Below are 24,343 nucleotides of genomic sequence, written 5' to 3' on the forward strand. Positions count from 1 at the left end.
TATTACAAAGGGGTAAGGGTTTTAGCATATCCTTTGTAGATGTACTACATGATTTTTTTCTTTCTTCTTTTTTTAAAAGTTTATTTTATTTTTATGTGCATTGGTATTTTGTCTGCATGTATGTCTGTGTGAGATGTTGGATCTTAGAATTACAGACAGTTGTTAGTTGCCATGTGAATGTGGGGAATTGAACCCAGGTCCTCAGGAAGAATAGTCAGTGCTCTTAACTGCGGAGCCATCTCTCCAGCCTCTTTCTTTTTTCTTTCTTTCTTTTTGTTCCTGTAGGTCATGGTTTTAAATTGCCTCTGCATCTTTCTCCTACAATGATTTGAATGTTGTCTGCACAGGATTAATATTGACATTTCCCTGTACACATTTTGAATCTTTATTGACTTGTTCTGTTCCCCTGGGGTAGCATGGGATACATGTCTTTCTTTAGGAACATCTGTTGTGAGGTTACTTCCTTTAGCCCTTCAGAAATCAAAGACTTCATCTGTTAAAGTTGACCAGTGACAGTACTATATAATAATGGAAAAGTAAACATTTGTTTGTGCTGTTTACTCTCCACAATTTTCTCTCTCATTTTTTATGCCATTCATTGCTCTGCATGGCTGTTCTTATTTCTGAATATCCACGTGGCTAGATAAGCAACAGAAAGAGTTGAAAAACTCTAATTACTGCTTCCTTCCTAAAACTTCTTACTTCTCTGTTAAATCGTGAAATTCTGTTATCACTTCTGGTTTCAATTTATTTGATCTTTCAGCAATTGCTGACAAAGGTGACTACATCATCCTTCCTGAAATACTCTCCTCTATAACGTCATGGTACTACATCCTACATCCTTCTGTGTCTCTCCTTTTCTGACAACAATTGTTCTCTGGAACTTGGTTGTTCCCCTCTTTGGGGTTGTCTAGGATTTAGTTGTGGCCTAATTTCTCCCCATCTGTCATCATGGACATAGATGATCTAAGTCAGGTTTCTAGCTTTTGTGTCATTTCTCTATGATGATCCCTCAATTGATTGTTGTTCTTGTTCTCCAGACACCTGTTTCCTACTGCCTTCTCTCTCTCTCTCTCTCTCTCTCTCTCTCTCTCTCTCTCTCTCTCTCTCTCTCTCTCTCTCTCCTACATACCAGAAATTTACAAATTTGCTTTATCTTGGTCCTCTGCTCCTCTTTTGACCTTGGTCAATCCTAATTGTGATGATGTTCTATTTATTTTTTTTTCATCTAATTTCATTGGTCCAGTTACAGATCCAAATTCTTAATACTAAATTTAAAGAATAGTTTTCAATTTCTCTTTTTTTCTGTCAGAATTCATGTTTAATCTGTCATCAGACATCTTCCACTTTACCTCAGGATATGTTTTTTTCTTTTTTTATTAAGAATTTTTTTATTCATTTTACACACCAACCAAAGATTCCTCTCTCATCCCTCCTCCTGCTCACCCCCAGCTTTTCTGTCCCTGAACCTTTCCCATCCCCTCCTCCAAAAGGGTAAGGCCTCCTATCAGAAGTGAGCAGAGCCTGATACACTCAGTTGGGGCAGGACCAAGCCCCTCCCCCTACATCAAGGCTATGCAAGGCATCCCACCATAGGTAATGGGCTCCAAAAAGGAGGAGCCCTAGTCTATACTGAGATCACTAGTTTAAGCTAGTATCATTATTCACTTAAATGATATAATTCAAACTTCTTGATGCTTTCTTAATTCTCATTTTTTCCACAAACAACCCCAGGACTAGGCTTTTTCTCTTCCTTCCTTCCTTTCTTCCTTCCTTCCTTTATTTCTTTCTTTCTTTCCTTCTGAATACCAAACCAAATTTTATTAATGCTGTGGAGCAGACAATATAAGAAAGAGGCTCCATGTATGTAACACATGGAAACCTTATACAATTTAAAGGGCTGGTGAAATGGCTCATTAGGTAGTGGGCTGGCTATGCAAGACTGATTACCTGAAACTGATCCCTGAACCCAGGCTGGGCTTGTCAATGCAAGCTCAATCATGTTTCAACTCATTTAATGCTGCAAAATTGTCTCTCTAGAGCCAGAGACATCACCCAACATCTCTTTCACTGGTCCACTGAGTTCTAGCTTCATCTTTCCTCTCCCTCTCCATACCATCTTACCTTAAATAGTACATCCTTGGAGGCCTTTCTTGATTGGAACCCTATCAATTTTTTTCTTTTAACAACTGCTCTTCTCATTCTATTCCATTATTTTGTTTTATGTTCTTCTTTGTTATTATAGTACCTGGTAACATTTAACTATACTTTGGGACTGAAAAATATTTAAAAAGTGGATGTGATAAATTAAGGGATAGCAAATGTAACCATGTATTTTTGAGAAAGAATCTTTCTTTGTTACTCTAAATTCATTATTTGGACACTACATAAATGCTCATGGTTAATGATGGCTGGATAGGCTACACTAATGACTCAGGAAATACTGATATTTTACTCATAGGATTTTTTCAAGTCAAAGAGTATATTAATCTTGATATATTAAACATATAAAAATTGCTTTGGTTAAGGATCAGTCATGAGACTGTGAAGTCAATGTTTTCCCTTATAACTTCTTTAGAGACTGTTAAGACTCAGCTTTGTTGCTGGAGGGCTTCTCTCCAGGTTCCCCAAGCCCTGCAGTTCCACAATCCACTTATAAAATAATCACTCAGACGCTTATATAACTTATAAACTGTATGGCTGTGGCAAGCTTCTTTCTAACTGTTCTTTTATCTTAAATTAACCCATTTTTATAAATCTATACCTTGCCACGTGGCTGGTGGCTTACCAGAGTCTTTACATGCTGCTTGTCCTGGCAGTGGCTGCAGTGTCTCCCTCCTCAGCCTTCCGCTTTCCAGAATTCTCCTCTCTCCTTGTCCTACCTACTTCCTGCCTGGCAACCTACTTCCTGCCTGGTCACTGGCCATCAGTGTTTTATTTATATAGAACAATATCCACAGCACTTCCCTTTTTTTTCTTTTTTTAAAAAGGAAGGTTTTAACTTTAACATGGTAAAATTACATATAACAAAACAATTACCGAGCAAGAATTATAGTTACAATATTAAAGAAGATATCCTATCTATCTTATATTTGTGAGTTTAAGGTTTTATATCTAACTTATCTTTTATCATAAATGAGGAAATTACAACTATCTAGTTTTCAACCACATCAAAGACCTGAGAAGGAACATAATGGTACCTGAGAAATGGTAGATGGATGCAAGCAACTTTCGGGAATCTTGCAAAAGTAGACCAAGACAGCTGGCAGCCTGGACAGTCACCTAATGTTTCTCAGCATTGTTGGTGCATTTAAAGTGGCTACAGGCCTAGAGTATATGACAGACCATTTTCAGAAGCAGGAATTCTGAAAGACCATCTTACCCTGTCTTGGCAGAGTACAGTGGTCGCTTTCCTTGTGTCCCGCTTGTCCAGAAAGGACAGCATTATATTTGTACTGTCAGCCATCAAGGCAAGGGCAGTTCTTTGCCCAGTAGGCCATTTTGTGCCAAAAAGACAAACTTCCAAATGGAAATGTCTTAGAAGCCCAACATTCTCTCGGGATCAATTGGTGCAGCCAGGAGCAATTGTGTCTCACGTCAACAGAATTTTAAGTTATTTAAATGCCATATTGTCTAGGTCTATGAAGTGTTTGAAGATTACCTATCTATCTGAAATATATCTATGTATACCTAGAAGACTTAACTAACATGGCTACAGATATTATTATCATAAATGACTAATTATGAATCTATTTTTAATTATCCATTACAATTTTAAATGAGTTACATAAACATAATACCTCAAACAAGAATAGAAATATTTATATACAGTATAACAAAATTAACTTCAAGTTTGTATCAATAAAACATTTTAAACAAAAACTAAAATCTATACCAATTTAAAACATTTTAAACAAGTTGTTCTTTAAAAGTAGGTTCACTAATCTACCCTTTTATCTTATCATCTCCATATCCTCCTATATATCTACATCATATCCCCTTTTCTTTTTTAGAAAGAGATCACATTTATAGTCAACCTGTTTTAAATAAAAATATTGGTTTTTTTCTGTCCCACACCAGTGGGCTCTTCTGATTTGGGACACAAGAATCTCTTAACCATTTTTTTTTAAAGCAATATGTCTAGGTTTAGAGGGGGAGTGAGCCAATTCCACCTCTAAAGCCAGCTTGGTATATTTGGGAATTTGGGCGTAGTATCTCTTACTACTTCTTGCTGGAGGGGGGCGCTGTATCTTATGGGGACGCAAAGAAAATTTTAGGCCTATGGGGTAGTCCGTGAGGCTGTATTGTGTGAACTAGTTGCCTTGAAACCACTCTGGATGTTGGATCATCTGGGCCATGGTGTCATCGGAGACCTTTCAGGGGGTCTTGGCTGGTGAAACCTGATGTATCTTAATCTGGAACAAATCCACAGCCTCTGGCTTTCTGTGGAAACAAAAGCAGAACCTCTTTTCCAAAGCAACATATCCTTATATCCAAATTTTGAAGTCAAGGTACCTTTAAAATATCCGTTTTGGCATAACTCAACAGCTTTTGCAATCAAATGTTTTTCTTCAGTTACGAATATCAAAGACAGCATAATCCAGATTCTCTGTGTGGTAGCCATCTTTATGTGGCTTATTTTTTATATTACCTGTACCATTCTAAGACTGAAAAGGCTCTGTGGCTGCTGGCTCTGCCCACTTTAGCTTCCCAACATGGCAGTGGTACGTTTTTCGCCAGCTCTGGGAGTCATCAAGTCTCAGAAATAGTGGGTCTAAGATTTTATCAAAGCAGCGTGTAGCCCAGAAACCTCTTTTTTTTAATACTAGTAAAGACTAAATCTACCACACAGCATAATGTGCCGCTGGCAGACGCCTCATTTCCGCCATACTGCCGGTCAAACACACACGTCAGGAACCCGCCAGTGTTCAAACCTGCGTTTTGCAGTGTCTAGCTGCCCGTATGAGACAAGAAGCAGGAACCTGGTTTTGGTTCTGTTTAGAATTGGTTATTAAATATTCTCAGGTTTAAGGTGGAAACTCGGGTGGTTGGGCGCCATTTGTTGCTGGAGGGCTTCTCTCCAGGTTCCCCAAGCCCCGCAGTCCCACAATCCACTTATAAAATAATCACTCAGATTCTTATATCACTTATAAACTGTATGGCCGTGGCAGGCTTCTTTCTAACTGTTCTTTTATCTTAAATTAACCCATTTTATAAATCTATACCTTGCCACGTGGCTGGTAGCTTACCAGAGTCTTTACATGCTGCTTGTCCTGGCGATGGCTGCAGTGTCTCTCTCCTCAGCCTTCCGCTTCCCAGAATTCTCTTCTCTCCTTGTCCCACCTACTTCCTGCCTGGCAACCTACTTCCTGCCTGGTCACTGGCCATCAGTGTTTTATTTATATAGAACAATATCCACAGCACAGCTTGGAGTCCTAAAACTCTAAAACATTGCTTCATCTATTGCATTCATGATTTAATAAAACTGAATGCACGATCACTCTACTGGATTCTACTTGTGTGGCTCATACACAGACTAACAATAATGAATACCAGAGATGCTATATAATTTGACCCCATATACTTGCATAGCCTGAGAACATGCCCTGTGGAGAAAGTTATTAGACTAAGTCGTTGTTCATTTTGCCAAGAACGGGAACTTGTGGCCTTAACGTCAAAGGTTAAATCAGACATCTATTGTAAAGCCAGGGGAAATTATCCTTGAAATGAATGGATGATACCCTAACTCTAAATCACTATTAGTTAAGGAAAGGTTCAGTGGAGAAGGTCACCAAATAATTGTTGTGTATAAAGGATATTCATGTTCCTCTCTTTCTTAATAAATCATTGGTGTTTTTAACAGATGATGATTCTGCAGTATTGAGAACATGGACTGTTGGAAGTGGACTAATTCAAGTGACATGTTTGATCTGAACAGCCTCATTAATCATTAATTATAAGGTCAGACATATTTGTGTTTGTAATGTCCATTTTTTCTAACAATTGGTAGTGATAAAATCTATGTCTCTGATTGCTCCCACTTTATCATTAAGCAAGGAATAAAATCTGAAATCCTTAGGGCTGGGGATATAGGTCCATGGTACACAGCTTGCCTAGAATGTACAAAGCCTTGTGTTTACTTAGCAACACTAAAATATATTAAAATGAAGAGGTTATATTAAAAGTAAAAGTAAGATTATTTCCAGGGATCAGGAAAATATTCAGTAAGAAGGATCATTTAGAGAGACTGAAAAAATAAGACTGGTTATTTTCCTATGGGACCAATTAAATGGGGATCCTAACCAAGTGAGAAAGTCAGATTCAATAAACTGCTGAAAAATGAACCAAGGTTTATTGGAAATGCTGAATATATACTCTATGAAGACATAAGTATAAGCACTTGAGTCATTTTCAGGCCAGAGACTGACAAATGGAGCATAGTTCAATTGCATTAGGAAGTCTTTGTTTAAAGGACTGGTTTTCAACTCACTGAAGAACCTTCAAGATGTGCTATGTAGTCAGGATCCACTACCTGAAGGTCTATACTGTGTTCTCTCTAGGCCTGATATCTTTTGTTATCAGATCTCACAATACTGTTCTTGGTTATCTGGTGACAATGACATAAGTCTTCCTTACCCACCATCCCCCAGATTGGCGTACTAATCATGTTTCCACAAACAGGACTGAATTAGGTATAACTTCAGTCAGATTTCAAAAATGAAGATTCAGTGTAGCTAGGCACTGTTGTCCCCACCCACTCTGGAAACCAAGCACAGATGTCCACAGAGGCACAGCATGTAGACAGGCAATGATGCTATCTTCAAAATTTCCAGACAAATTCAGGAAGAGGTCTTCTGGTATGTTCAGAAAGGTACAGAATAAATTACTTTAAACATCTAATCATTTTATATCTTTCTGAAGCATGTTTCTGTTAGTATGCTTTTAAGGTTTCTGACTTCATCCTTACCATTTTTGTTGTTTTATTGAACACCTTTATTAAAATATAATTGACACACCACACAAACACAATTAAAAAATTTTTTTAAAGAACACTCAGGTATACAACCATCACTATGATCTTGTTTTCCTCATTTCCAAGACCCACTCCTCTTTTGGCAGTCACTTTCCATTACCTCCTCCTCCTCAGAGGTATTTCTGTCTATATAAATTTCTGTCATCTATACATCTTCCTCTTTTTAGATGAATTTTTTTCTCACATGTTAGAATCTCACTTTCTAAATCACCTTTTCATATTTGGATTCTTTCAATTTGCTTTACTATGGAAACATGCCTTTGTTTTTTCATCTAGCCCTCTTATGTCATTACTTATGGTCTCCCTGAAAGGCATTGTAAGGTACTGTGTAGATTGAATGGCACATGCTCCATAATCTCTGTTTAGGTAGATTTAGGAGGTGTTCTGTATTTCTCTGAACATTTGAATACTTGGTCCCCAGATGTCAGTCCTTTCTGGGTAAGTTTGGGAATTGTGGCCTTGCTGGAGAAAATATGTCACTGGGGGCAGACTTTGAGATTTTAAAGCCTCAGATCATTCCCATTGTACTCTCTGTGCTTTCTTCTGGTGGTTCCTCTTGTGAGCTCCTAGCTTACTACACCAGCCACTATGCCTGGGGCTGTGCTGCCATGACAGACTCATCCCTCTGGAACCTTAAGTCCAAATAAACGCTTCTTTCTATAAGTTGCCTTGGTTATGGTGTTTTATCACAGCAATAGAAAAGTAACTAAGATAGGGAGATATTAAAAGTATGATGTTTGGAGTCAGATGAACATATTATAGTCTCAACTTTCACTTACAAGTTTTGATCCTCTGGTAAGTTATTTTGCCACTCTATAGTTTGGTTTCCTCATGTATTGAATGGAAGTGGTAATAGTACCAACTTCAAGAGTTACCAGGAACACTAACAACTGGATAAATGGGAAAACACATAACTAGTGCCTGAAATATATTAATTGTTTAATGACAATTTTAAATATTTACTTATTCATCTCTCTCTCTCTCTCTCTCTCTCTCTCTCTCTCTCTCTCTCTCTCTCTCTCTCTCTGTGTGTGTGTGTGTGTGTGTGTGTGTGATTGTAATCTCTGGATATGATAAACCTATGGTTGTCAGAAGAAAGCTCGAAGAGTCAGATCTCTCCTGCTACCTTATGGGATCTGAGGATGGAACTCAGATCATCAAGTCTTCATAAAAGCACATGTACCTTCTGAGTAATCTCACTAGCCTCTTAATGGTATTTTTTGTAATGTCTTCATCAATAGAATGTAGCTTTTCTTGAATGACAACACAGTCATGGTAGGTTCTCTATTGCTTAATCATTTTAAATAAGAAAAACATTGAAGACCGTGAATTATGGCATGCATATTTGAATTTCTTGTAAGTTATTGCCTTGACTTTTGCACTTGAAGTTTACGAAGTCCCAGAGAACATAAAAGTTTCCCTTGAGGAAAGAGATTTTTTTGAGAGCCATATTATGGTATACACATTTGCTGTTCACCATTAGAATCCAGTAATAGGAATGGCAGGAACAGAAGGGAGCTATTCCTTTGAGACAGTTGGTTTCTGTGCTCCAAAACTCTGTAAGAAAGAATAGTAAGGCATTCAAAATGAGACTTCACCCCCTTCAGAAAATGACACCACATGGAATGCTGAATACATCTCTCTCTGCATGAGATGATATTAGTGGCCTAGAAATAGAACTCAGAAAAATGAAGCACACAGTCATAAATAGACAACTGATGGCTTGGAAGTGCAAGGAGGGGATTGAATCTGGAAAATGTTCTTTTAATTTTAACAGTTTTTCAAAGCAGAGCCACCAACAAACTTAGAAAATGGACTAATTAGAACAGAGGGCTAGAGGGTGGAGTAGACATTGTGTGTGCGTGTGTGCGTGTGTGTGTGTGTGTGTGTGTGTGTGTATGTGTGTGTAACCCCCTAGCCAGTCCTGCTCTGTGTGATTAGATGCTTTGGAAGAGTGTATATACCAGTTGGAACCATGCTCCTAGAATTAGACAGTAGAGGAGGCAGACTAGAAGACAACATCTAATAGAGGTTTTTTTTTTTTTTTTTTTTGGATAACTGTCTGTTATTTCTCTAGCTCTTTTGACACAGATCATGGAATTGGATTTGTTGTGGATTGTTACAAAGGACTAATCTGAGGTGCTGACCAAAATGCAGTACTGGAAGTTCAGAGGCGTGTAGTTAGACCCTCCTTCAATTAGGTCCTTTCCCCACAAGTGTTTAATTATATGATATATATGATGCCAGCGTTAGACTTTTAATGCAAAACAAAATTAAGAATAGTTCCTGTCCTTCTTGAAGTCTGCAGTCTAGTTTAAGAAATGAGCAAAAATATGGTAAATATAAATTGTGAGGATTGTCATGGAAGAACTAAAAGCAAGGCTTCAGAATAGGGTGAATGAAGAGCATATAATTTAGTAGTATTGTAACATCTACTATCTGCCCCTACAAATGATAACAGTAGTATTGTGATTATTTTATTTAAATAAGTAATGCCTATGTAGGTTGTGGGTTGATTCTTGGCACCTAGCATGACCATTGCTGCTGTTGTTATGACACTGAACAAAATATCTTGATTTCCTTTAACCACACTTCTAAAATGCTATTCTGATCACTTGTTGTTTTGGTTATCTGATTGTCAGATAGAGAAGCTGAGGTTTTGAGTTACTGTTACCATAGTCTTATAGGATAGAGCTGGAAGAACACATGCCTGAGGGCCTAACAAAGGGTTACCATTAGCAATTTGAAGAGCATATGTATTCGCAGGTGATACTAATGAAAAGTCCTAGAAAGGCAATCTGAGCTCAGTATTTCCCTCCTCACCTTTCAGCATATCTCAGTTTATCAGTGGGTATTTTCTTGTCCAAGTTCAATCAACACTGCCTCTACTTATGTAAATGTATTCTCAGAGGAACTGCTGTATTTAAATACAGTGATGTATGAGTGCAAATCCTGACTTACAATGTAGCTTAACCAGGCTCAGTCTCCTGTCTTTCCTACTACCCACTATTGGCTTTAAGTACCAAATAATCCTGGAGTAGATATAGTTGTATAATCATATGGGCAGAAATATTTATTCTCCTTAACACATTCGTCCAAAAGAAGACCTTACAAACTTACTTTTATTTTTTGTATTTCAATTGAGGGGGTCTAGTCAGTAAAAATAAATAAAAAAAAGTCAGTCACAGTGATGGAGTACAACTAAGTGGGCAACTGCTTGTAAGAAAGAATTAATGTGTGGGATTTATAGTAGACTGGGAGTTTACTATGCATCAACATTTTAAAAGTCACATACTGCTGTAGGATTTTCATGCTCTATTATCTTCTGTGAAATAAGGCTAATGCTATTAATTCACTCTACAAGATTATAGAAAGGATTAAACAAATTAATAAGTAAGAGGGTCTTAGAGAAGTACTTAGCACAGTCTAAGCATTCAGAAAGTATCACTGTTTCAACAGAAGATTAAACAAGTACTTGTTACAATTTTTCATCTAGATTGAAATGCTAACAATGTCTACTGCAGTTGGTGCTGCCTAGCACAATTAAGAACTGAATGTGCTTTCTGTCTGTTTGCACATTCTCTTTCTTGAATTAATTTTTATTCTTTGAATATTTTGTACATATATACAATAAAATATCACCATATATATCCTCACTCCACATTTCTACCCTTCAGCTCTCCCCATGACTGCAAAATGTCTCCCTCCTGCTTCATATCGTCCTCCTTGTCCTTCTTCTTCATCCTTTGCCATTTCCTGGTAACTCACAAAGTCTATGAAGTACTACCCATATATATGTAGGTGTAGAACAACCCACTGGAACATAAGGAATCTTACAGTGGCAATAAATCAAAAAAGGAATAACTCTTCTTCTTTCAGCAGCCATCAACTGACAATAGTGTCTCAGTAAGAACTGAGGCCTGGAGACCATCTTCTCCATTAATGTAGAAATTTTGGTTGGCTTGATCTTGTGTAGGTCTTGTGCAAATAACCACAGCTGATGTGAGTTCCTGTGTACAATGACAATGTCATGTTCAGAAGACAGTATTTCACAGTACTCATCCTCATCCCACCAACTGTTGCATTGTTTCCACCCCCTCTTCCTTGGTGCTCACTGAGCTTTAGTGGGGAGTGGAAGGTGATAAAGATGGCCTGTTTAGATCTGAGCATTAAGTCTTGGCTTCTTAGGCCATTGTCCAGCTATAAGTCTCTGCATTAAATGCTTCCCACTGCAAAAAGAAGACTGTCTGTCCAAGGTTGAGGGCAGCCCTTGTCTATGGGTATAAACATAAATATTTAGAAAGCAAATTGACAACAGTTTTTGGTGATGCATAGACATGTATATTTTTGTGCCATTAAAAGTTTCCTGTTGTTAGTTTTTTCAATTGTGATAAAATATGCAAAACTTTGTTTTGCATTTTAGCCATTTTCAAGTAACCAGTTGAATGGTATTTGGTCTATCGTTACTTTTACACTAACAAGCTCCTTACATGTCTGAAAAATCTTCTTATTGCTCAGCTGAAACTCTGAGCACATTAAATAATAATCTCTCATGATCCCCTTCCAAATCCACTAGAAATCATTGTTTTACTTTGGACAAAATCACTCACAAAAAATGCTATAAACATTTAATATATATATATATATATATATATATATATATATATATATATATAACTTTATAAGTATACGTTTATGAAACTATCACTATAATCAGTGCCATAAACTTATCCCTTTTCTTTAAATGTATTCTTTCACACTATTTTTATTTCTTCAATTTATTATTTAGGAGTAAGAACACTTAACATGATTTATCCTCAGAGCAAAATACTAAGTATAAAATGCAGTATTATTTATTATAGGAAATATGTTGTACACAGAACCCCAAGACTTAATCATTTTGAATTACTGAAACTTTGCTCCCTTCAGGTAATACTTCCTGTTCATCCTTTTGCTGTGGAATGTCATTCTGTATACTGTGATTATGTGTTGCTCTGATTGGTTGATAAATAAAGCTATTTGGCCAATGGTGAGGCAGAATAAGTTTAGGTGGGACATTCCAACTAGAGAGCAGAAGGAAAAAGGCAGAGCTGTGTTACCCTGCTAGCTGCCGCCAGAAGAAGCAAGATGTAAAGTACCAGTAAGTCACAAGCCACGTGGCAAACTGTACATTTATAGAAATGGGTTAATTTAAGATATAAGAGCTAGCTAGTGGGAAGCCTGAGCCATTAGGCCATATAGTTTGAAAACAATATAAGTCTCTGTGTGTTTATTTGGGTCTGGGCAGCTTCAGGACTGGGCAGGACACAGGAAAACTTCCAGCTACATCTTTTTACCATGATTTCTTTTTTTTTAAATTCATTTTACATACCAACCACAGATCCCTCTCTCATCCCACAACCTGCTACCCCCTGCCTCCCCTCCCTGACCAACCTCACATCCCATCCTTCAAAAAGGTACATTCTCCCACAGGGGGGACAGCTAAGCCTGGTACATTCAGTTGAGGCAGGACCACACCCCTCCCCCCTGCATCAAGGGTGAGCAAGGTGTCCCACCATAGGTAATGGGATTCAGAATGACAGCTCTTGCACTAGGGATAGATCCTGATCCCACTACTAGGGGTCCCTCAAACAGACCAAGCTACACAACTGTCTTGCACATGTAGAGGGCCTAGTCCAGTCCCATGCAGATTCCAAAGTTGTTGGTCTAAAGTTCCTGAGTTCCTATATGAGCTTGGTTCAGTTATCTCTGTAGCTTTCTCCATCATGATCTTGACCACCCTTTCTCATATAATCCCCCTTCCCTCTCTTAGACTGGACTCCTGGAGCTTGGCCTGGTGCTTGGTTGTGGATCTCTGCATCTGCTTCTATCCATTACTGGATGAAGGCTCTGTGATGACAGTTAGGGTATTCACCAATCTGATTACCAGGGAAGACCAGTGCAGGCACCCTCACCACTATTGCTAGTAGTCTAATCTGGGGTCATCCTTGTGGATTCCTAAGCACCAGGTTTCTTCCTAACCCCATAATGTCTCCCTCTATCAAGATATCTTTCATTGCTCTCCCTCTCTATCCCTCCCCCAGCTTGACCATCCCATTCCCTTATGTTCTCATCCCCATCCCCTACCCTCTATTGTACCCCCTCATCCCCAGTTACTCATTGGGATCTCCTCTGTTTTCCCTTCCCAAGGTGATCCACACATCTGCTAAGGGTTCTCCTTGTTTCCTAGCCTCTCTGGAGCTGTGGGTTGTAGTCTGATTATCCTTTCCTTTACATCCAGTATCCACTTATGAGTGAGTACATAACCACGCTTGTGTTTCTGAGTCTGGGTTACCTCACTCATGTTGATATTTTCTAGTTCTATCTATTTGCCTGCAAATTTCATTATGTCATTACTTGTTACAGCTGAATAATACTCCATTGTGTATATATACCACATTATCTTTATCCATTCTTTGGTTGATGGGCATCTTGGTTGCTTCCAGGTTCTGGATATTACAAATAATGCTGCTGTGAACATAGTTGAGCAAATATCGTTGTGGTATGATTGAGTATCCTTTGGGTATATTCCCGAGTGGTATCATTGGGCCTTGAGGTAAATTGATTCCCAATATTCTGAGAAACAGCTGTACTGATTTCCAAAGTGGCTGTACAAGTTTTCACTCCCACCAACAGTGGGGGAGTGTTCCTCTTGCTCCACATCCTCTCCAACATAAGCTGTCATCAGTGTTTTTGATCTTAGCCATTCTGACAGGTGTAAGATGGTATCTTGGGGTAATTTTGATTTGCATTTCCCTGATGACTAAGGATGTTGAGCAATTGCTTAAATGTTTTTTTGGCCATTTGGGATTCCTCTGTTGAGAATTCTCTGTTTAAATCTGTAGTTCATTTTTTAATTGGATTGTTTGGCATTTTGCTGTCTAGCTTCTTGAGTTCTTTATATATTTTGGAGATCATCAGATGTGGGGTTTGTCAGATGTGGGGTTGGTGAAGATCCTTTCCCAATCTGTAGACTGTCATTTTGTCTTATTGACATGTCCTTTGCCTTACAGAAGCTTCTGTTTCAGGAGGTCCTATTATTTAATTGTTGCTCTCAGTGTCTGTGCTACTGGTATTATATTTAGGAAGTGTTCTTCTGTGCCAATTGCCATGACTTCTGCACTTGCCTTTTTATTCTCTGCTCCTATGAGTTTGATATTTTATATTAATCACTGAATTGTTATCATAAACCATTTGTCTTCTGTATCTAACTTATTTTATTAGGCATAACATCCTCCATGTTGATCCATATTTTCAAATTTTAAAGACTAAATAGCATCCCATTTTAGATGCATAATCCATTCTTTATCTATTCATCTGTGTATAGAAACTTGGACTCTGTGCCTTGACTATTGTGAATAACACTGTAAGGAATATCAGCATAGAGCCATCAGATCCAGACCCTGACTTCAATTATAGATACAGTGAGATTACCATCATGAGATAGTTTTATTTTTAATTTTTTGTTTAGCTCAAGTGTTAGTTTAATTAATTTACACAATAAAAGACACAGTGTAAAAAATGTTTAAAATGTGCATGATAAACCAGCCATCCAGGCATTACTGGCCAGGCTTCAAGGTCTCCATTACTGGTTATTGGTTATTTGTTTATTTGTCCTTTCTATCTTTTTAAAAATTAGTCTTTTTACTTTTTGGAATTTTAGTTTTCTTTGGGGGGGGGCTTCTACAATATATTCCAATGGATACTGCACCAGCTCACATTCTTTTACTTCTGCTTTGTTTTCTTTCTCTTTTTTTTTTAATGTGGCTTGGTCTGCTTGTGGGGCTTAGGTATAGGGGTTATGCTATATGTGTAGCAATTGGTAATGGGTACCCCATGATCAGGTATTCTCTACAGTTTGACTACTTGTGGGTTTCTGTAGTAGTTTCTGTTTGCTTTTATAAAGAAGCTTCTTTGATGAGGGGTTACAGCCACACTTATCCATGGATGTACAGATAATTATTTAGCATAGTTAGAAGCTATGTTGATAGGAGGAAATGGTAGTTATATACTCTCTAGTCTATGACCTCTACAGCCATAGGGAGTTGGCTAGGTTTATGGTACCAAGCATGAGTTCCTTCATATTGAGCTAGCCTCAAGTCTAACTAGACAACTGTTGGTTACCCTCAAGATAAAGGTGCCACTGTTGCACCATTGGAGATACATTGTTGGAACAGTCATTTTGTGGTTTATAGGTTTTACAGATAAATAGGACTACTCATCACTTTTATCCTTTTGACAACTTGCAGAGCACCTTCCAATACTATGGGAATTAGCTCTCAGGAAGAAGTGTCCAGGTTACCTCCAGTTCAATTATTTCAAGTGTTAGATCCAAAGTCTATGACATCTTCAGTAATATGGTCTTACATTTGAGTTCTGGTCAGTAATGAAGAGTAATGATTACAACCTATATTGATTTGGGAGTCTTTTGGACTTGCAACCAATAACTCGAATGGAAGTTTCCCATGTCTGGCACTAAAGTTTTGTTAGTAAATGGCTCTTGGGGGAAGTTTTATCAACCCATGTAGTGTAACTCCATTAATATATACATCTATATGTGTATAGGTGTTTTAAGTAAGCTTATGGAATAACATATACTTATGGCATTTTCAAAAATCCTTCATGTTTTTCTCCTTTATCTCTTTTCCTCCAGTTAAAGTCACCCTCCCCATTTTTCCCTTTATCTTTTCAAAGCAATTGTATCCTACTATTCCCCTCTCTATAGCTCCCCTTGTTGCCTCCTTTCTAATTTATTGTCTTCTGTGGTTACTTCAGGTTATACACGCACGTCTAAACAGTAAGAACCAAGATCTACAAGTAAGAAAGAATATGATGTGGTGTTTGTCCTCAGTCTGGGTTACCTCACTTAGTGTAGCATTTTTGAGTTCCACTTATTTACCTGCAGATGAAATGATATTATACCCAAGAGATCCCCAAAATTCCAGCAGAACACTTCTAGAAATGATTAATACATTTAGTGAAGTGGCAGGATGAAAAATTAGCTTATAAAAATCAGTGGCCTTCTTATATTCCAGTAGTTCTCAACCTGAGTTTCATGACCCCTTTGGGGTCACATAGCAGATATCCTGCATATCAGATACTTACATTATGTTTTATAACAGTAGCAAAGTTATAGTTATGAAGTAGCAATGAAATAATTGTATTGTTGGGGGTCACCACAACATGAGGAACTGTATTAAAGTTTGCAGCATTAAGAAGGTTGAGAACCACTGCTATATATCAATAATAAGCACTCTAAGAAAGCGATTATGGAAACATTCCATTCAAAGAAGCCTCAAAACAATAAAGTAACTAGGAATAAACCCAACCTAGAATGTGAAAGACCTCCAGAATGAAAACTTAGTTTTTGATCACTCGCCGTAGTGTTTGCCACAGTGGCTGTAATATTTTATTCTCCTCTACCCGAAATACAGAGGTTCCAATGACTTACCACAAAGTAGTTTTAAAGGCTTTAAATATAGCTGCTAGCATATTAAGATAAAGACATTATATATCAATCCACAATATTCAAGGGCTAAAGAGAGAGTATCCTTTGCTTAAATTCTCGATTGTTCCTCTGGGGAGACAGCACCAAGGCCAAAGTGTAGAGGTTTTGGGGGCATCAATCCAGATGCAATTTGAAAAGGATGCAGCACTGTAGTTATCAGAGAAAGGAGGCTCTGTTTCTCTGTCAGCGACACAGCAGAGGAAATTAGTAATCTAAGATGAAGCCTGAAACAGAGGTCCTCTTTGGCTTCATTGAAATAAAATATTCTGTCATATTAAACATGAACACTATAATTAAATAGCAAAAGTAGTTTCCATAAAATGTTTTTAGAATATTATGAATTTATAATAACCATACCTCTAAACATAGAATTCTTATATATTAATAATCAGCTTAGCCTGAAGCTCCCAACAATGAATCCATTTTTCTAAAGGAAGACTTTGTTTTAGGATTCATAACTAGGCACTGAAGAAATATTTTGTCTGTTGGCTATTTGACTATGAATTCTGGTAGCAGAAACTTATGTAAAAGCAACTTTAAAATTCTAGGTTATATTTAGGTTCTGTGTTCTTCCCTTCCCCAACTTCATTTGCCTCTCTATGAAAATCTATCCTACAGTAATGGATACCCCTTCCTTCTTTTTAATGGATTTGCAAATTAAAATATATTATTGGCTTAGAGAGCCCTGGGATAGAATAGTCTCCTTAAGCATGTATATTTTAGTCAAGAGGGACATAAAGTTTGTTCCAGTATCCTTAGGGTGAGGAATTGGCTCATTTATTCCAATAGAAGTGGAAAAGCTCTATCCAAAAATTGAGGTCATTATGTTGCTTATTTTAAAACCTCTGGACTCTGCATACTTAATGAGAAATTTAATCCAATAATTTCTCACTAGCCGTGTGAAGATCTAATGATTCATTCCTGACAATAGTGATCCCCTAGAATGTTATGAGTCTTAAAATCAATAGCTCTCATTAAACATTAGAAAAATTGACATTTTTTGGCCAGAGGTTAGACCTGGTCAATGTTCCCAAATGTGAACAGAAATTAAATAATGAACATAGAGACTAGATATGTGGTTTTTACTGCTCCTGGTGATAGGAATGCAGGCCTGTGTGGGGATGTATCTTACAGAGCCGTCCTGTACTCTTGTCCTCCTATGGGCTCTGAAATAATGGAATGGGCTGTGTTCTTAGAAATTCAAGTCTCAGAAAATGCCCTAAATCAATAGAGCCTATGAATATATGTGGTGTATAGATAAGGTGTAATACTTTATGAACACAAAGATGATCCTACTCTTTCTGTTGTGATTGATTTTACATCAGCAACACTGACAATTCTTATACACTTCTCTCTAATTCTCAATAGACCGCAGAAATCAGTTTTAGAGACGTGGATAGATCTCAGAAGTCACCTCCTTTCTAGTGTTGGTTATGCCAGGTATTATCTGTATGCTGTCATATAATTTTTTAACCTCATTAGATTTTAATTTACTCATTTGCTAGTTGGATGAATCATAACATAATCATAACAGTAGACCATGTGATGTTGTTTAGTTCAATATGCTGATACATGTTATAACAATCAAATGATTTTAAAAGCAAAGAATAGAATATTTTCTGCCAATAGTATAATTCACAATAAATGGTAGACTTCTCTATGTAACACAGACTTTGGTTTAAAGGAGACTAGGTAGTGTTGTTCAAATAGTTAGCATCTCTGATTGTAACTTTTCTGTGTCTGAAATTTTTATTAAGACTTCATCCTCTTGTCTGTAAGAGATTTTCTAGTCTCTTGATCCACCTGGATCAAGAACAGAGAGGGAGAACAAGGAATAGGAGACCATGGTAAATGAAGACCACATGAGAAAAGGAAGAAACAAAGTACTAAAGAGGCCCACAGAAATCCACAAAGATACCCCCACAAAAGACTGCTGGCAAAGGCCGAGAGACAGCCGGGACTGACCTACTCTGGTGATGGGATGGCCAAACACCCTAATAGTTGTGCCAGAAACCCCATCCAAGGACTGAGGAATCTGGATGCAGACATCCACGGCTAGGCCCCGGGTGGAGCTCCAGGAGTCTAATTAGTGAGAAAGAGGAGGGTTTATATGAGCGAGAATTGTTGAAACCAGGGTTGGATAAAGCACAGGGACAAATAGCCAAACGAATGGAAACATATGAACTATGAACCAAAGGCTGAGGGGCCCCCAACTGGATCAGGCCCTCTGAATAGGTGAGACAGTTGATTGGCTTGATCTGTTTGGGAGGCATCTAGGCAGTGGTACCAGGTCCTGGGCTCACTGCATGAGATAGCTGTTTGAAACCCGGGACTTATACAGGGACGCTTGGCTCAATCTGAGAGGAGGGGACTGGACCTGCCTGGACTGAGTCTATCAGGTTGATCTCAGTCCTCGAGGGTGGCCTTGATCTGGAGGTGGTGGGAATGGGGCTGGGCTGGGGGGAAGGGGAGGGGGCAGGAAGGGAGAGAACAAGGGAATCTGTGGCTGTTATGTAAAATAAAATAAATAAATAAAATACATAAGCAACGGTCACAAACTCTGGCCTTGTGTCATCTCTACCTTGGCTGACATGAACTAAGTTCTCAGTGTCTCTGGTTCTTGTTCCCATCAGGCCATCTACCAATTTGCTAAGCCAAGCCCTGTGTTGTTAGCTGGTGCCAAAATTCAGAACCAGTTCCCGAATAGCCAGGCTGAGGGGTTCTCTCAGTACTCTTTCTCCTTGGGAATACCATTGCATTTTATTTATTCCCCTGTAGTGAGTATTCGTTCCACCTCTACCAGAGCTGCAGAGGCTATGGGCAGAAGCTGCGCAAGTAGCCCCAATAGGGGCATGCGGGGTCTTTACACGTGCCACGCAGGATAGCTGCGGGCCATGGGTCTCCACATTGGGCACCAGATAAGGCGGGAAATCCATGGATTACTGAGAAAAGGACTATTTATTAAAAGATTATATGGAAGAACAACTCACTGATAAAGAATAAGGCAAATTCAGGCCCAGAGTCCCTGAAAGGTTGAGAACCAATCCGATGTAGCTTCACGTTGCCTGACTCAGTCTTCACCATCCAAGAGCTGAGGAGAGAAGGGAATTGTGTAAGTGTTCCCTGGAACTTAAGATAGCAAAGAGGACATGCCCTAGGAGCTGATACCCCAAGGCCATAGGTGGAACGAACACCCACTACATTCCCCAGTTTTCAATTATCTGCCTGCTGGTGACTGGCATCCCTGAAAACCAAGTAGATGAAGTCATTTATTTTTTCATTATACCTCTTCAATTAGCTGATGCTTCCCACCATACTCTAACACAACTCTAAGTATAGTATGACTAGTGTTTCTGATTTGTGATTTCAGATTTTAGCTCTGTATTTGATTTCTTAGCAGTCCATGAGATTATTGGTTTCTGTGTAGGCATCTCATGTGTAACTTAAGGCTTTATGGTCATTAGTGCTGCTTGCCTATCACCTATGGTGTGCAAATCTGAGAATCATACCTACAAGTGACAACAGTCACTCTTGCCATAGTCATTTCAGAGAAACCATGTTAAAAGTTTATTTTCCTTCTTGCATAATTTATATTTTATAGCCTTTATCAACAAAGAAATCTAATTTGCCTTTAAATTCCTTTAGTATTCAAAAAGGCTATAAAGTATTTTGGGGTTTAAGAAATAGACAGGGCAGCTGATAATTGAAGGGTGAATTATTGCTTTTGGAACATGTGGTTGCGTGTAGGATCCCCATGCTTTAGTGGATGGCCTTACATCCATGCACATGTGGGTACCATTGACTGGACAAAGTCATAGAGTTGGAAGGACAAGGTGTTGGGAGGTGTGTGGGGGAATTGAACGGGAAAATGTAGAGTAGATATAATTATGTTTCATTGAATGCCTATATTAAATTCTTGAGAGTAAATAAAAAAACCTAAAATCATCGGGGTAGTGTACAATACCAGTGGATAATACAACACACATGACTTAGGTTTATAATGGTGAATCTCTATTTGTCGCCTGTAGAGAGTTCAAAATAAATGGTTTCCAAACTGGGATGCCAGAAGAAAAATACTAGAAATTATAATATTTTGCCTTTTTATAGTGAAGGAATTAAGATGTACTTAATATTTAGTGCCCACATTGGCACTGACACCGTTCAGGATCTATGTCAGAGGGTCTTGTGCCACCTGAGATTCATAAGGCTATTGTTATGTTACCTTTCTGTTGATAAAATAAACCATAATGAGGGAGATTGACAAATAGCCAAACTAGCAGAAACACACGAACTGTGAACCAATAGTTGAGGAGCCCCCATGGAACTGGATCAGGCCCTCTGGATAAGTGAAGCAGTTGATTAGCTTGAACCTTTTAGGGGGCCCCCAGGCAGTGGGACTGGGACCTGTCCCTAGTGCATGAGCCGACTTTTTGGAACCTATGGTGAGACACTTTGCTCAGCCTTGGTGCAGGGAGGAGGGAATTGGACCCACCTCAACTGAATCTACCAGGCTGGCTGACTCTCCATGAGAGACCTTGCCTTGGAGGAGGTGGGCATGGGGGGTGGGTTGGGAGGAAAGGCTTGGGGGGTGCAAGGAGGGAGGACAGGAGGATCTGTGGCTGATATGTAAAACAACTAGAAAAATCTCATATAAAATAAAAATAGAAACCTAAAAAAAAGAATCACAAATCTAAACTTAAAAAAAATAGATTCAGTAAAACCAAGTTTACTCAGAAAAAAAAACCCTATGAACTTTTACGACATGACAACTGCATACTTAACGTTTGTATATACTAAATTCAAAACTTATCTTTTTAAAAATATTCAAAACTGTCAACAATCTGCATCCTGATTATTAAACCAGTCTCTTATGTGCTGGGCTCTACACTTTATTATTTTATTTATCATAGTTATTTTTCATTTGTTTCCCATTAAAAATTTTTCTTTAGTATTATTATTTGTGGGGGGTGGGGTCACAGGGTTCCACTGTATATCCCTGATTGGCCCCAAACTTTCAATAAAGAACAGGCACCCTGGAACTGGAACACAAAACAAAAACCATAATGAGTAGAAGAAACAGAAGAAACAGTTAATTTGGATTATGGTTCCAGGTGTTTAAGAGTCCACCATGGTGGGGAGGCCTGGCAATAAGCATCAGACATGGTAACAGAAACAGAAAGTTGAGAGTATACATCTTCAAATGCAAGTGGGGGGCCAGATCTAGAAGTGACAAGAGACTTTTAATTTCAAAGCCAGCCCACAGTGACATACTTCCTCTAGAAATGCTGTATCTCCTAAACTTTCCTAAACAATGCCACCAACTAGAGACCACGTATTCAAATATTTAAATACCCGAGCCTATGGTGAATATTTTGCCTTCAAACCACTACATTTATGAATTTCAGAACCATAGACTCACTTATTAATTCTCAAAGCTCTGATGCACAGTAGTTTATATATGCTCATATTAATATACTTATGTCATTAATTAAACAAAAATTCACAAAATAAACATGTGGCTTGAACAAATATTTCTTTAAACTGACATTGGTCTAAAGATCATGTAATAATGTTATTGGGAATGAACAGTAATAAATAGCAGAGTTGGCACTTCTGCTTCTAATACAAGATTTTCATCAGTCATTCATTTATAAGGTAAAAACTGTGGTGACCTTATTAACTTGGAAAAACAGTAGCCAAAAATAAAGCCAAAGAAGAAAAAACAGATCAAGAATACTATTTGAAAATAATACCTTACATTTATGTCTATTATCTTCAATGATAAAATCTTACCCTAAGTATACAGTTTGCATTGAGATATTAATGAATTACAATGAAATTTGCATATTATTAACAGACAAGTGAACTTACATATATTAGGATATATCTTCCAAAATGTTTCTGTAGTGGAGGGCATGAACAAATAATTTGCAGCTACATGTCTCGAGTCTGTGTACCTTGTCTTGTGTGTGGCTTTGCTTAGGCTCTTGAAGATTTAACTACAAAGATTTCCATGTATAGAATTCTTCCCCCACATCTTCGCATACTCTGTTCTTCACCATTGTAACTCCTAGTCTCTGACTGTTTCCCTAGTTCTTTAGATCCAAGCCAGTCTAGCATTCCTTTCAGTCATGTTTTTATAGAAGAGTTTTATAGTTTGGCTCTTGATACAGTTGATATAGTTTGGCTCCTCAAAGGAGCTCTGTCTCTTTTTTTTTTCTAGAATGTAATTGGATTTTGGATAATTCCATAAAAGAGAGACCTCTTTAAGATTCATGTCAAGTTGCTTTGTTAGTCTAGTTGTATTTTCTGTTTTGAAAAAAATATTTGTTTTTGTGGACTCATGTCATCATAGTTTTTCAAAGGTTTCTAGTAATGTTGAATTCTACCCAAATCAAAACCATGGCAAGGCTATTATCAGTAAATGAAATAAACATTCAATTAATTTGATTTAAAAAAAAGAACTCTGAAGTGTCTTCGAAATAATAGATACCATAGGTTGATTATTTGTGAGCTGGAACTTCATTTGTGAACAATAATAAAAAAAATTACTCAATATGGTTTTCCAAGGCAAAAGTAACCCAACTACTGACCAGTTTGGGGGCTGAATTTGTATATTGTTAAGGTAATCCATCCAGCCAGGTGATTAGAAGTCTTCCTGTCTCTTGTTTCTTTCTTTTTTGTTGGTAGTGTTCTCAACAGAGCTCTTCTTAACCATTAGAAATTGTGGGAGCCAACATATCTAGGCATTTGTCTTATAATTTCACATGATGGCTGGATGTTCTTTACTCTTATGGGCCCGGCCCAGGTCATGGGTTTCTATGAGATCAGAGAGATGGTGTGTTAATGTCATCAAACCCATCTAAATCCTGAATGGTGGGGGGTTTGCTTCCTAGAGGCAATTCAATGTGCTATTAGTAAAGGAGATAACAATGAAATGAGTTTCAAAAGCAATCATGAGACTTCTTTATTACAAAGTAGTTTGAGCTAACTGTGGGCAAGTTCCAAGCCAGGGTTAGGGGGCTGATAAATAGCTCCGATTGCACGGTTTTGTTATCCTTGAGCTTTACTTGTAAAGAGGGCCTTGCTATTTGTTCTACACAATGGATATAATGAATATGAAAAGGTAATATCTTGAGCTCATCTCAAGTGCATTCGGTGCTCCTCGTTCCTTTGCCCTATCATAGTCAACATGGCAGGCAAGATCCCCTTTCTAATATGGATTGTGAATTCTGAGAGCTTACCAAAGGAGCTGTGTATCACACTAAAAATTAAGAACTTACATTTTGCTTTAATATATAGAGGTTTCTACATCCATGGGATCTATTCATAATTACAAAAAAGGACTGGAAGATACTTCTCTCTGTGTAATGCCTTGAGGATAAAAGTTAAGTTTTACCAGAAATCTCTTTTTTCTACATTTTCCATTATATTTGTGGGTCCTCACATAATGATTAACAGGAAATTCATTTTACAATATGGGCCATCCAATTGAACTGCTAAATTAGAAAGAGGCTGAGATCTAGTAGCCACATTGAGAAAAATATACATTTTGTATTATCTGAAACACTGAAGATATTTCTTTTATAGAAGGATTCAAAGGAATGCTGAATGGGGCTGATGGCACATAGTTGCTAAGAAAATCCCTTGGCCCTGTAGTATGTAACGCTGACAACTCTCTTGGGCTTTCTAGATGGTTACCAGTGAAAGGAGTGTAGACGGAGGAAGGAAAATCATTACTAATGTTTTCACCCTCATTTAGT

At 38.0% G+C, this 24,343-nt stretch overlaps 1 protein-coding gene across 3 annotated transcripts in view; it reads left to right on the plus strand.

Annotated features, from left to right (window-relative positions):
* Rtl4 (retrotransposon Gag like 4) overlaps positions 1-24,343 on the plus strand; it is a 346,639-nt gene that overhangs the window by 127,815 nt on the left and 194,481 nt on the right. For all 3 annotated transcript variants that reach the window (XM_028876915.2, XM_028876918.2, XM_028876917.2), the window contains one exon: positions 5,864-5,961. The gene's annotated coding sequence lies outside the window, so the exon portion shown is untranslated. The remainder of the gene's footprint in view (positions 1-5,863; positions 5,962-24,343) is intronic.

The sequence above is a fragment of the Peromyscus leucopus genome, chromosome X, assembly GCF_004664715.2.
Source record: "Peromyscus leucopus breed LL Stock chromosome X, UCI_PerLeu_2.1, whole genome shotgun sequence".
Classification (NCBI taxonomy): domain Eukaryota; kingdom Metazoa; phylum Chordata; class Mammalia; order Rodentia; family Cricetidae; genus Peromyscus; species Peromyscus leucopus.